We start from the raw sequence: 14,247 nt of genomic DNA, 5'->3' as shown, positions 1-14,247 counted from the left end.
CACGTTGCTGCTGCTCTGAGACTTTATTAAGAGAAAGAAGCAGACGATATATATGCACTTACACTGTCTTGTATCTTCATCAACGCATTTGCTTTAACGTGGAGATTGGAATTGCAATCTAAGTTTACTTCCTTCAGTTTGAAGAATTCCCTTCAGTTTTTCCTATAGGGCAGATTTCCCAGCAATGAATTTTTTTGGTAGGACAAAGCGGGGGGAGAGGTATATCTATCTTTTGCTCTCCTTTTTGAGAGGTAGTTTGCTTGATACAGAACTTTTGGTTGACAGTTTTGTCTTTCAGCACTTTGAGTATGTCATCCCACCGCCAGAGAACATCCAATGTGTCTTTTTTTTATAATGACATCATTGTGGTCTATTTTACTTTCATTTTCTCTTTTTAAAATTTTTTAAAAATTATTTTTATTTATTCAGTTTTGCCTTTACTGGGTCTTCATTTTTTTTTTTTTTTTTTTTTGCTTCAGGCTTTCTCTGGTTGAGGCTAGTGGGGATTACTCTTCATTTTAGTATGTATGCCTCTCATTGTGGCGACTTATCTTATTGCAGACACAGGCTCTAGGGGTATGGACTTCAGTAGTTGCAGTACTTGGGCTTAGTAGTTGTGGCGTGTGGGCTCTAGTGTGCCACCAGGGAAGTCCTCCATCATTTTTTTTTAAAACATTTTATTTTATATTGGAGTGTGACTGATTAACCATGTTGTGATAATTGCAGGTGGAAGGCAAAGGGATGGAGCTATATATATATATATATATGCATGTATCCATTCTCCCCCAGACTCCTCTTCCATTCAGGCTGCCACATAACATTGAACAGAGTTCCCTGTGTGATACAGTAGGACCTTGTTGGTTATCTATTTTAGGTATAGGAGTGTATACATGTTGATCCCAAATGCCCTATATCTTCCCCCCGTTCTTTCCCTCTGGCAACTATATATTTATTCTCTAGTTCTGTGAGTCTGTTTTCTAAATAAGTTTATTTGTATAATTTCTTTTTAGATTCCACATATAAGGGATGTCATATGCTAGTTCTCCTTCTTTGTCTGATTTCAATTTGTCATACTTCACTCAGAATGACAGTCTCTAGTTCCATCCATCCATATAGCTGCAAATGGCATTTTTTCATTCTTTTTAATGTCTGAGTAATAGTCCATTGTATATATGTACCATATTTTCTTAAACTTTCCTCTGTCGATGGACATTTAGGTTGCTTCCATGTCTTGGCTATTGTAAACAGCATGAGCATCATTGTTTCTGCTGAGATATAAATAGTGTCTTTTTGGTGTTCACAAGTATGGATAAATTTCTTTTAGTGCTTCAACATTTTCTGTTTTCAGTTTTCAACATTTCACTGGTGTCTGTGTATGGCTCTCCTCTGTTTATCCTACTTGGAATTGGTTGAACCATTGGGATATGCCAGATAAATGCTTTTCATCATATTTGGGATATTTTCAGGCATTATTTTAAAAAATACTGTTCTATGCACTCCCATTTTGTGTATGTTAACAAATACTTCATAAGACATATTTGAAAAATGGGAAAACGTGACTTGCATTAGAGAAAAAGCAAGCAATATGATCTGCCTGTGAGAACTAATGATTGGCTCTAACACAGAAAAACTTCAAAGTAGTATTGAAGAAATTTTGAATGGTACTCCTATTTTGTGTATGTTACTGTGCTTGATTATGTCCCACAGATTTCAATACTTCTGCTCCTTTTTCTTCATTCATTTTTCTCATTGTTCCTTGGATTTTATTATCTTACTGATTGATATTCAAGTTTGCAGGTTCTTTAAAGATCAACTTTTTCAAAGCTATTGTTGACATCCTCTAGTGAATTTTTTATTTTGTATATTTTAATCTTCAACTTCAAAATTTCCATTTTTTACTTTTTCAAAATATGAATTCTATCTCTTGCTTAAAGACTATCAGATGGGACGTGGCTATTATAACTTTTTTACTTTTTAAACATGGTTTCCTTAAAGTAGATGAGTACTTCCAATAATTAATCCATTTCTTCTAAGTTGTCCATTTCGTTGAGACATAACAATAGTCTCTTATAGTCATTTATATTTTTATTTTAGTTTCTATATAATTTGTTCAAAGTCTTGTCTTCTTGGTAGTTTCCTTTAAGTTACTGAATCCATTGACAGTAGTTATTTTGATATTTTCCCTGTTAGAACCAATTATCAGTTTCCCTCACAGGCAGATACTATTGCCAGTTCTTTTCCACATTAAGGTCATATTTTTCTATTTCTTTACATGTCTTGTGAAGTGTTTGTTAAAAACTTTAACTTTTGATAATAGAGAACTCTGAATACTAGTCCTCTCCAGTTCCAGATACTGCTACTCTTGTTTTTTTTAGTCACTAAATAGACTATTTTAGTGAAGTTTGTTTCCCCAACAGTGTAAAGGCTCTGATATGGCTACATGGAGGGTGCAGCTTTGGCATAATCACATTCCCTGGGGGTAATAGTGGTTTTACTAGAGCACTCCTCCTGATTGCCTCTTTTCTTACTGTGAGCCTTCACCACCTGATGTGAAGAATTGACTCATTGGAAAAGGCGCTGATGCGGAGAAAGTTTGAAGGTGGGAGGAGAAGGGGATGACAGAGGATGAGATGGGTGGTTGGCATCACTGACTTGATGGACATGAGTTTGAGCAAGATCTGGGAGTTGGTGATGGATAGGGAAGCCTGGCATGCTGCGGTTCATGGGGTTGCAGAGTTGGGCACGTTCGAGTAACTGAACTGACAGCCTTCACCATTTGTTGAGGGATTATGCTATAGTTTTTTTTTTTTTTTTTAAAATAATATCTTGGTAGTATAAATAGCATCTGACCCCAAGGGTTCAGGGTGTTTTTCAGGGAAACTTTTGGAAGTCAGTATCTGAGGTATGTTCTGAACTCAGGAGTGCTCTGCTTAGCTGTGTTTTTCTCTAAGAAACTTGCTTTCCAATGGTTTATCTTGTATCTACCATGAAGCAGGTATGGAGTGGGGCAAAGGCTAGTAGAGTTTTGTTTAGAGAACGCACTGGTCATAGCAAACACTCTCTTCCAACAACAAAAGAGATGACTCTACACATGGACATCACCTGATGGTCAACACTGAAATCAGATTGATTATATTCTTTGCAGCCAGTGATGGAGAAGCTCTATACAGTCAGCAAAAACAAGATTGGGAGCTGACTGTGGCTCATATCATGAGCTCCTTATCACAAAATTCAGACTTAAATGGAAGAAACAGGGAAAACCACTAGGCCATCAGGTATAACCTAAGTCAAATTGTTTATGATTATACAATGGAAGTGATAAATCGACTCAAGGGATTAGATCTGATAGAGTGCCAGAAGAACTATGGATGGAGTTTCATACATTGTACAGAAGGTGGTGATCAAAAGCATCCCAAAGAAAAAAGAATTTAAGGAGGAAAAATGGTTGTCTCAGTAGGCCTTAAAAATAGCTGAGTAAAAAGCAAAGCAAAAGGCAAAGGAGAAAGGAAAAGATGTACCCATCTGAATGAAGAGTTCCAAAGAATGGCAATGAGAGATAAGACAGCCTTCTTACGTGAACAATGCAGATAAATAGATGAAAACAATAGAATGGGAAAGACTAGAGATCTCTTCAAGAAAATTAGAGATACCAACGGAACATTTCATGCAAAGATGGGCTTGATAAAGGACAGAAATGTTATGGACCTAACAGAAGCAAAAGATATTAAGAAGAGGTGGCAATAGTACACAGAATAACTGTGCAAAAAAGATCTTCACGACCCAGATAATCATGATGGTGTGATCATTCACTGAGAGCCAGACATCCTGGAATGTGAAGTCAAGCGGGCCTTAGAAAGCATCACTATGAACAAAGCTAGTGGAGGTGATGGAATTCCTTGAGCTATTTCAAATTCTAAAAGATAATGCTGTGAAAGTGCTGCACTCAATATGCCAGCAAATTTGGAAAACTCAGCAGTGGCCACAGGACTGGAAAAGGTCAGTTTTCATTCCAATCCAAAAGAAAGGCAATGCTAAAGAATGCTCAAACTACTGCACAATTTCACTCATCTCACACGCTAGGAAAGTAATGCTCAAAATTCTCCAAGCCAGGCTTCAGCAATACGTGAACCGTGAACTTCCAGATGTTCAAGCTGGTTTTAGAAAACGCAGAGGAACCAGAGATCAAATTGCCAACATCTGCTGGATCATCAAAAAAGCGAGAGTTCCAGAGAAACCATCTACTTCTGCTTTATTGACTATACCAAAGCCTTTGACTGTGTGGGTCACAATAAACTGTGGAAAATTCTTAAAGAGATGGGAATACCACACCACCTGACCTGCCTCTTGAGAAACCTGTATGCAGGTCATGAAGCAACAGTTAAAATTGGACATGGAACAACAGACTGGTTCCAAATAGGAAAAGGAATACATCAAGGCTGTATATTGTCACTCTGCTTATATAACTTAGATGCAGAGTACATCATGAGGAATGCTGGGCTGGAAGAAAAATAAGCTGGAATCAAGATTGCTGGGAGAAATATCAATAACCTCAGATATGCAGATGATACCACCCTTATGGCAGAAAGTGAAGAGGAACTAAAAAGCCTCTTGATAAAAGTGAAAGAGGAGAGTGAAAATTTGGCTTAAAGCCCGACGTTAAGAAGACTAAGATCATGGCATCTAGTCCCATCACTTCATGGGACATAGATGGGGAAACAGTGGAAACAGTGGCTGATTTTATTTTTTTGGGCTCCAAAATCACTGCAGATGGTGATTGCAGCCATGAAATTAAAAGATGCTTACTCCTTGGAAGGAAAGTTATGACCAACCTAGATAGCATATTAATAAGCGGAGACATTACATTGACAATAAAAGTCCATCTGGTCAAGGCTATGGTTCCTCCAGTGGTCATGTATGGATGTGAGAGTTGAACTGTGAAGAAAGTTGAGCACCGAAGAATTGATGCTTTTGAACTGTGGTGTTGAAGAAGACTCTTAAGAGTCCCTTGGACTGCAAGGAGATCCAACCAGTCCATCCTAAAGGAAATCAGTCCTGAAAATTCATTGAAAGGACTGATGTTGAAGCTGAAACTCCAATACTTTGGCCACCTCATGCGAAGAATTTACTCATTTGAAAAGACCCTGATGCTGGAAGGGGTTGGGGGCAGGAGGAGAAGGGGACGACAGAGGATGAGATGCCTGGATGACATCACTGACTCGCTGGACATGAGTTTGGGTAAACTCCAGGAGTTGGTGATGGACAGGGAAGCCTGGCGTGCTGGGATTCACGGGGTCGCAAAGAGTCAGACACGGCTGAGTGACTGAATTGAACTCTTATGATCCTCTGTATTTCTATGTTGTCTGTTGTGATTTCTCCATTTTCATTTCTAATTTTGTTGATTTGATTCTTCTCCCTTTATTTCTTGATGAATCTGGCTAATGGTTTGTCTCTTTTATTTATCTTCTCAAAGAACCAGCTTTTAGCTTTGTTGATTTTTGCTATGGTCCCCTTTGTTTCTTTTGCATTTATTTCTGCCCTAATTTTTAAAATTTCTTTCCTTCTACTAACCCTGGGGTTCATAATTTCTTCCTTTTCAAGTTGCTTTAGGTGTAGTGTTAGGTTATTTATTTGACTTTTTTCTTGTTTCTTGAGGTAAGCCTTTATTGCTATGAACCTTCCCCTTAGTACTGCTTTTACTGAATTCCATAGGTTTTGGGTTGTTGTGTTTTCATGTGTTTTCATTCGTTTCTATGCATATTTTGATTTCTTCTGGTGATTTGTTGGTTATTCAGAAGTGTGTTGTTTAGCCTCCATATATTTTTATTTTTAATAGTTTTTTTCCCCTGTAGTTGACATCTAATCTTACTGCATTGTGATCAGAAAAATGCTTGAATGATTTCAATTGAATGGTTTCAATTTTTTTGAATTTACCAAGGCTGGATTTATGACCCAGGATGTGATCTATCTGGAGAAGTTTCCGTGTGCACTTGAGAAAAAGGTGAAGTTCTTTGTTTGGGGGTGAAATGTCCTATGTATATCAATTAGATCCAACTGATCCATGATATCATTTAAAGTTTGTGTTTTCTTGCTAATTTTCTGTTTAGTTGATCTATCCATAGATGTTAGTTGGGTAACAAAGTCTCCCACTATTATTGTGTTCCTGTTAATTTCCCCTTTCATACTTGTTAGCATTTGCCTTACATATTGTGGTGCTCCTACGTTGGGTGTATATATATTTATAATTGCTATATCTTCTTCTTAGACTGCTCCTTTGATCATTATGTAATGTTCTTCTTTGTCTCTTTTCACAGCCTTTATTTTAAATTCTATTTTATCTGATATGAGTATTGCTATTCCTGCTTTCTTTTGGTCTCCATTTGCATAAAATATCTTTTGCCAGCCCTTCACTTTCAGTTTGTTTGTGTCCCTTGTTTTGAGGTGGGTCTCTAGTAGACACCATTTATAGGGATCTTTTTTTGTATCCATTCAGCTAGTCTTTGTCTTTTGGTTGGGGCATTCAACCCATTTACATTTAAGGTAATTATTGATAAGTATGATCCTGTTGCCATTTACTTTGTTGTTTTGTTGTAGAGTTTGTAAACCTTTTCTGTGTTTCCTGTCTAGAGAAGATCCTTTAAGATTTGTTGAAGAGCTGGTTTTGTGGTCCTGAATTGTCTCAGATTTTGCTTGTCTGTAAAGCTTTTTATTTCTCCTTCATATTTGAATGAGATCCTTGCTGGGTACAGTAATCTGGGTTGTAGGTTTTCCTCTTTCATCACTTTAAATATGTCCTGCCATTCCCTTCTGGCCTGAAGAATTTGTATTGAAAGATCAGCTGTTATCCTTATGGGAATCCCCTTATTTGTTGTTTTTCTCTTGCTGCTTTTAATATTTGTTGTGTTTGATCTTCGTTAATTTGATTAATATGTGTCTTGGGGTGTTTTGCCCTGGGTTTATCCTGTTTGGGACTCTCTGGGTTTCTTGGACTTTGGTGGCTATTTCCTTCCCCATTTTAGGGATGTTTTCAACTATTATCTCCTCAAGTGTTTTCTCATGGCCTTTCTTTTTGTCTTCTTCTTTTGGAACTCCTATGATACAAATGTTGGGGCATTTGACATTGTCCCAGAGGTCTCTGAGGTTGTCCTCATTTCTTTTAATTATTTTTTCTTTTTTACTTTCTGCTTCATTTATTTCCACCATTCTATCTTCCACCTCACTTATCCTATCTTCTGCCTCAGCTATTCTACTGTTGTTTCCCTCTAGAGTGTTTTTTATTTCAGTTATTGCATTATTCATTATTGATTGACTCTTTTTTATTTCTTCTAGGTCTTTGTTAAACATTTCTTGCATCTTCTCAATCCTTGTCTCTAGACTGTTTATCTGTAACTACATTTTGTTTTCAAGATTTTGGATCATTTTTACTCTCATTATTCTGAATTTTTTTTCAGGTCGACTCCCTATCTCCTCCTCTTTTGTTTGATTTGGTGGCCATTTATCATGTTCCTTTACTTGCTATATATTTCTCTGCCTTTTCATCTTGTTTAGATTGTTGTGTTTGGGGGTATTTCTGTATTCTGGTAGTTTGTTGTTCCTCTTTATTGTAGAGGTTCCTTCCTGTGGGTGGGATTGGACGAGTGGCTTGTCAAGGTTTCCTGGTTAGGGAAGCTTACATTGGTGGTCTGGTGGGTGGAGCTGGATCTTCTCTCTCTGGAGTGCAATGAAGTGTCCAGTAGTGAGTTTTGAGGTGTCTATGGGTTTGGTGTGACTTTTGACCACCTGTATTTTAATGCTCAGGTCATGTTCCTGCATTGTTGGAGAATTATCTTGGTATGTCTTGCTCTGAAACTTGTTGGCTCTTGGGCGGGGCTTGTTTTCAGTGTAGGTATAGAGGCGTTTTGGATGAGCTCTTGTCGATTAATGTGCCCTGGAGTTAGGAGTTTTCTGGAGTTCTCAAGTTTTAGATTTAAGCCTCCTGCCTCTAGCTTTCAGTCTTACTGTTACAGTGGTTTCAAGACTTCTCCATCCCTCCTTTTGAAGAGAATGGGCTGCCTTTCTGGGTGCCTGGCATCCTCCGCCAGTTTCCAGATGTTGTTTTGTGGAATTTGCTCAGCATTTAAATGATCTTTCAATGAATTTGTGGGGGAGAAAGTGGTCTCCCTGTCCTGTTCCTCTGCCATCTTAGGATTGGTTCCAGTTTTTATTTTCTTGGACTCCAAAATCACTGCAGATGGTGACTACAGCCTTGAAATCAAAAGATGCTTGCTCCTTGCAAGGAAAGCTGTGACAAACCTAGACAGAGTATTAAAAAGCAGAGTCATCACTTTGCTGATAAAGGTCCATCTAGTCAAAGCTATTGCTTTTCCAGTAGTTCTGTACAGATATGAGATTTGGACCATAAAGAAGCAGAGGGACAAAGAATTGATGTTCTCAAACTGTGGTGTTGGAGAAGACTCTTGAGAGTTCCTTGGAGACCAAGGACATCAAACCAGTCAATCCTAAAGGAAATCAGTCCTGAATATTCATTGGAAGGATTGGCAATGAAGCTGAAGCTCCAATACTTTGGCAACCTGATTTGAAAGAGTCAGCTTATTGGAAAAGACCCTGATGCTGGGAAAGATTGAGGCTAGGCAGAGAAGGGGGCAACAGAGGACAAGATAGCATCAGTGACTCAACGGACTTAAGTTTGAGCAAACCCTGGAAGACAGTGAAGGACAGGGAAGCCTAGCGTGCTGCAGCACATGGGGTTGTAAAGAGACGGACATGACTTAATGACTGAAGAACAACAAATTATCATGGGTATTATTAAGGGAGAACAGTTAATTCAATATAATCAAGGCTTTGTATGGAAAATGTCTTTATTCCTTTTAACCAAAGAGTTTACTATTGTTTTTAGGTAGCAAGCCAGTTAACACCATTCATAATTTCTGAAAGAAACAAAATTTACATGAAAGAATGTTTTGTGTTTCTTGAGGTTTTTGAACTCTAAACTCCTATACAGAACAAAGAAGCTGCTTAAACACTGTATTAAGAGACTTGACCAATTCCAGCCTCACTTCAGCCTGTACTGGATTGTAGCTGGTGTCTGTAAAGATAACCCCAACCATTATGATGAGTTTTGTTCAAGAAAATGTGATCCTGCAAACCACAAAATGTACACTGTCTAATGCACCTTGGCAAACCATTTTTAGTATTTTTTCCACTTACCCTTGTAGTGCTAGTGGTAAAGAACCCATCTGCCAATTCAGGAGACATAAAGAGATGCAGGTTCCATCTCTGGGTCAAGAAGATCCCCTGGAGAAGGAAATGCGACCCCTCCAGTATTCTTGCTTAGAAAATCCCACAGGTAGAGAGGCCTGGCAGGCTATAGCCCATGGGGTCGCAAAAAGTTGGAAATAACTGAAGCGATTTAGCATATAAGGCACCATTTGCCCTTTTTGTAATTTTCCATTTCTACATAGCACCTCATTCTTTTTTTTTTCCTCCCTTCTTTCACTTCCCCATAGTCTCTTTGTTCCATATCTGTTCACCCTTTAAAGACCTCAGTCACTTGTATCTAATTTGAAGCAGAACCTCAGTTTATACTGGAATCTCTCTCTCCCCCCTACTTCAGCAGTTTGAATAAAATTTGTCTTGTTCTTTAATGTGTCTAGCTCTGTTTTTCTTTGACAATGACATCTATGTTATATTTTTGAATTTTTTATGAAGAAGATGTTTCTGAAATACATAGTGAAAACAGTTGGCTCAATCTTTTTAAATCAGCAGACTGAGATCCTAGCCAGTCTCATGTTTTCATAGTTATGAAATTATATGTAAATTAGTATGAAAAGCAGAATTGACCACTGAAAGGTTTATAAAGTTAGAATTGTAAATTGAATATAATCCACTCATATCTTCCATTACCACTTTTCTTTGTTTTCATGAACAGAACTGACCATTTCAAGAGTAATATTTAAGTATTTATCAAAAATTGCACAGAATTATTTCCATCCTTGGAGTTGAATGGATTAGCAAACACAATATGTTTAAGCAAGGATAAAATCTTGGGGTAAATCGGAAAAACACACTTCTTGTTAAATGCGGAGAAAAATCTTGCCACAACTTGATCCATAGTAGTTGAATTAAATGGAATAATCTTCCCTATCATGTCTACTAGCCTGAGGTCTCAAAATCTACTTCTTTTTCTTCTTTTCTGTCTTTTTTAGGTAAATCAAAAAGTTCTAGCTTTTGCCACTTATTAGTGATGGGGTCAAAACCATAGTACATAATACTTGGGATGTGTTAGATGTAAAGGAAACTTGAGATTGACCAAATCATGGTGGCTTACTGAGAATAAACAATCTTAGAAGAGTTGAAAACATTTGAGGAGCTCACTTGCTAAAAGAAATCTATGACTGTGCAGCTGAATACTCTTTTAATATTAATTGTTCCTGCTCTAATCTTGTTCTCAATATTTACTGTTACCTTTGTTAATCCTCCTGTTACCATTGCAGTGATTCTTCTCATTCAAATGATTAGCTCGTTCAAAATTTTTTCCACTATCCTTAAAACTCTGACAAACCTTTCCCCTAAAAGCACCAGAAAAACTTTTGTGACCCTAACAATAAGTTATTGATTACTGCTTTCAAAGTGTTGAGCAAATCTTACTCCTCATTGTGTTTATGTGAAGACTCACTGCTGCCTTCCTGGCCTTCCTATGAAAACTTCTCTAGAAATAGTATCTAGTAAAGAAAAAATTATACTCATAAATGATTATTAATGGCTTGCTTCAATTCATTAAACAAATCTGATCTTGACATTGTTTCCAAGTCTAATCTAACAGCTACTCCTTTGACCTTCATTTGAGGGATGTTATCAGGTTGATCAACAAACATAAGCAGTCTCACCTTAGGGATCCCATGGTACATTGGCAAATATTGCCATTTGTTCTACCATATAAAGGCCTTGGTTTTTCAATGTCGTAGGATTGAATGAATTTCAGTAAAATTATTAATTATAATATTGAGAAATAAAATGAGATAAGAGCATTATAAGGTAACTGAAATAAGGAGTGTCTTTTAGATAACAGATGATTATACATACGAAAGTCCATTTAAATTGCTTCAGAACACAAAGCAAGAAACCCCTAAGTCTGCTGAAGAGGTAAGTGAAGACTTCATGGAGAAGTGCTTTGTCACTTGAACTTCACAGATGAATTCATGATTGGCAGGTGAACACCTTGAAAGAACCTGGGTAAAATTCTGGGTAAAAGAAACCACATATGGATAAAAAGGGGATATTCAGAAACATATTCTCTTAAAGAAATAGTGAAGTCATTTAATCTGATAGGAATGGTGTCAAGGCCACGGGAAAGGTAATGGTAGTGGCAGTAGAACATGAGGAAGGAAAAATATTTTCTCATGAAATGTGTAATTGCCTTGAAAAAATGATTGTGGATTTCTTTTTCCTGCAAAAAATGAGAGTCACTAGTAATAAAAAAGGAGCTGTTATTTTTCAGTAGCTTTTAAAATACCCCTACACAGTAATGCACAAAATTCTCCAAGCCAGACTTCAACAATACGTGAACCGTGAACTACCAGATGTTCAAGCTGGTTTTAGAAAAGACAGAGGAACCAGAGATCAAATTGCCAACATCCACTGGATCATCAAAGAAGCAAGAGAGTTCGAGAAATACATCTATTTCTGCTTTATTGACTACGCCAAATCCTTTGACTGTGTGGATCAAAACAAACTGTGGAAAATTCGGAAAGAGATGGGAATAGCAGACCACCTGAGCTGCCTCTTGAGAAATCTGATGCAGATCAGGAAGCAACAGTTAGACCTGGACATGGAGCAAAAGACTGGTTCCAAATAGGAAAAGCAGTACTTCAAGGCTGTTTATTGTCACCCTACCTATTTAAATTATGTGCAGAGTACATCATGAGAAACGCTGGGCTAGAAGAAGCACAAGCTGGAATCAAGATTGCTGGGAGAAATATCGATAAACTCAGATATGCAGAGGACACCACCCTTATGGCAGAAAGTGAAGAACTAAAGAGCCTCTTGATGAAAGTGAAAGAGGAGAGTGAAAAAGTTGGCTTAAAACTCAACATTCAGAAAACTAAGATCATGGCATCTGGTCCCATCACCTCATGGCAAATAGATAGGGGAACAGTGGCAGACTTTACTTTTGGGGGCTCCAAAATCACTGGAGATGGTGACTGCAGCCATGAAATTAAAAGACCCTTACTCCTTGGAAGGAAAGTTATGACCAAGCTAAACAGCATATTAAAAAGCAGAGACATTACTTTGCCAACAAAGGTCCGTCTAGTCAAGGCTATGGTTTTTCCAGTGGTCATGTATGGATGTGAGGTTTTGACTATAAAGCAAGCTGAGTGCCAAAGAATTAATACTTTTGAACTGTGGTGTTGGAGAAGACTCTTGAGAGTCCCTTGGACTGCAAGGAGATTCAACCAGCCCATCCTAGAGGAGATCAGTCCTGAGTGTTCATTGGATGGACCAATGCGGAAGCTGAAAATCCAGTACTTTGGCCACTTGATGTGAAGAGCTGACTCATTTGAAAAGACCCTGACACTGGGAAAAATTGAGGGCAGGCGGAGAAGTGAATGACAGAGGATGAGCTGGGTGGATGACATCACGGACTCAATGGTCATCTGTTTGGGTAAACTCCAGGAGTTGGTGATGGACAGGGAGGCCTGGTGTACTGCAGTCCATGGGGTCCCAAAGAGTAGGACATGACTGAGCGACTGAACTGAACACAGGAGAAAAGAGAGATGTAAGGAAAGAATTCAGATATAGAACAATAACTCATGAAGCTACTGAATATTTCACTGTGAGAAGTAATTACAGGCAGAGTAAAGATATTTTTTATTCTGAACATAAGGGACATGAGCAGGTATAATATAGTGCCAGCAATTACATTTTCTCCTTTCCCCTTCTAGGGTTGGGAGTAAAAATACAGAACTAAAGTTTTTTTTTTTGAGTGTTTCAATAACAAACACTTGATAAGTTTGTTTCCTATTGCATTACTATCACTCTGCTCAGCTGTTATTCATATTTTTAGCATTTGTTCTGCCAATTTTTACCAAGACGGTCGTTCTGGGGGATTCAGCTATACAGCCAAGTATTGGGTCCTAAGGTGTCTGGTTTCTTGCCATTGTATCTCCACAGAACCTGTTAGGGTGAAGGAAATGCCTTGTTCAGTGAGTTTAAAGTTATAGCATTAGAATTCTGAAGAGATTAAAAGACAACTAGTTAAATTGTCTTCCATATGATGTGTCAGGAAACAAGGACAAGAGATCTTAAGTCAAGACAACTACTAATGCACTGACAGTAGGAATACTCATATTTTACATACTTATTACTATGTTAGGTCAGGTATGGAATATAATCATGAACTTCTACACATGATGGCATAGAGAAATGAAATTTTCAATGCCAAATTTAGATATTTAAAAAAATTGCTAGATGGTCTTTATTCTAATGTAAAAAGACTGGGAAATTTCTAATAATCTCTATACTTTATTGCTTTATTTTATTTTCTTCTAAATTTCTTAATTTTTATATTTAATTTTCTTAGTTTTCTTAATTTCTTAAATTTTATATCTTCTACCCTTTACCCTCATAGTTTTACACATATTATTGACAAAGTTTCAAAATTCATATGTTTTACAAAGCTTAGACGTTCGTTAAATATATATTTTTTTGATTTCCCTGGTGGCTCAGACAGTAAAGCATCTGCTTATAATGCGGGAGACCTGGGTTCCATCCCTGGGTTGGGAAGATCCTCTGGAGAAGGAACTTGCAACCCACTCCAGTACTCTTGCCTGGAAAATCCCATGGATGGAAGAATCTGATAGGCTACAGTCCATGGGGTCTCAAAGAGTCGGACATGACTGAGCGTCTTCACTTTCATATACTAGCTGTCATTTTCAAATATGATATTCACTGACATACTATAGAAAAGAGTTAACTTATATTCACTTGTTAATATATCTTTTCATAGATATCTTTTACTCTTTTGATATACAAGGAAAATGCATGTGTAGTTAGCCATTTAAGAGAAATAAATAGTTAGCCATTTAAGAGAAATAAATCTTTATGTTCAGTTATAATTTATCCATAATAACTTAATCCTACTTAGAAAGCATACCTTCTTAGATTATAAATTGTAAGGATTACTTCAAAGAAAAATAAACTAGTAAGTTTTGTCATGAACCTAGAATATTTCCACACTCACTATGTTTGGAA

The sequence above is a fragment of the Cervus elaphus genome, chromosome 6 (genome assembly GCF_910594005.1).
Source record: "Cervus elaphus chromosome 6, mCerEla1.1, whole genome shotgun sequence".
NCBI classification, from domain to species: Eukaryota; Metazoa; Chordata; class Mammalia; order Artiodactyla; family Cervidae; genus Cervus; species Cervus elaphus.
This window is presented reverse-complemented; position numbering follows the sequence as displayed.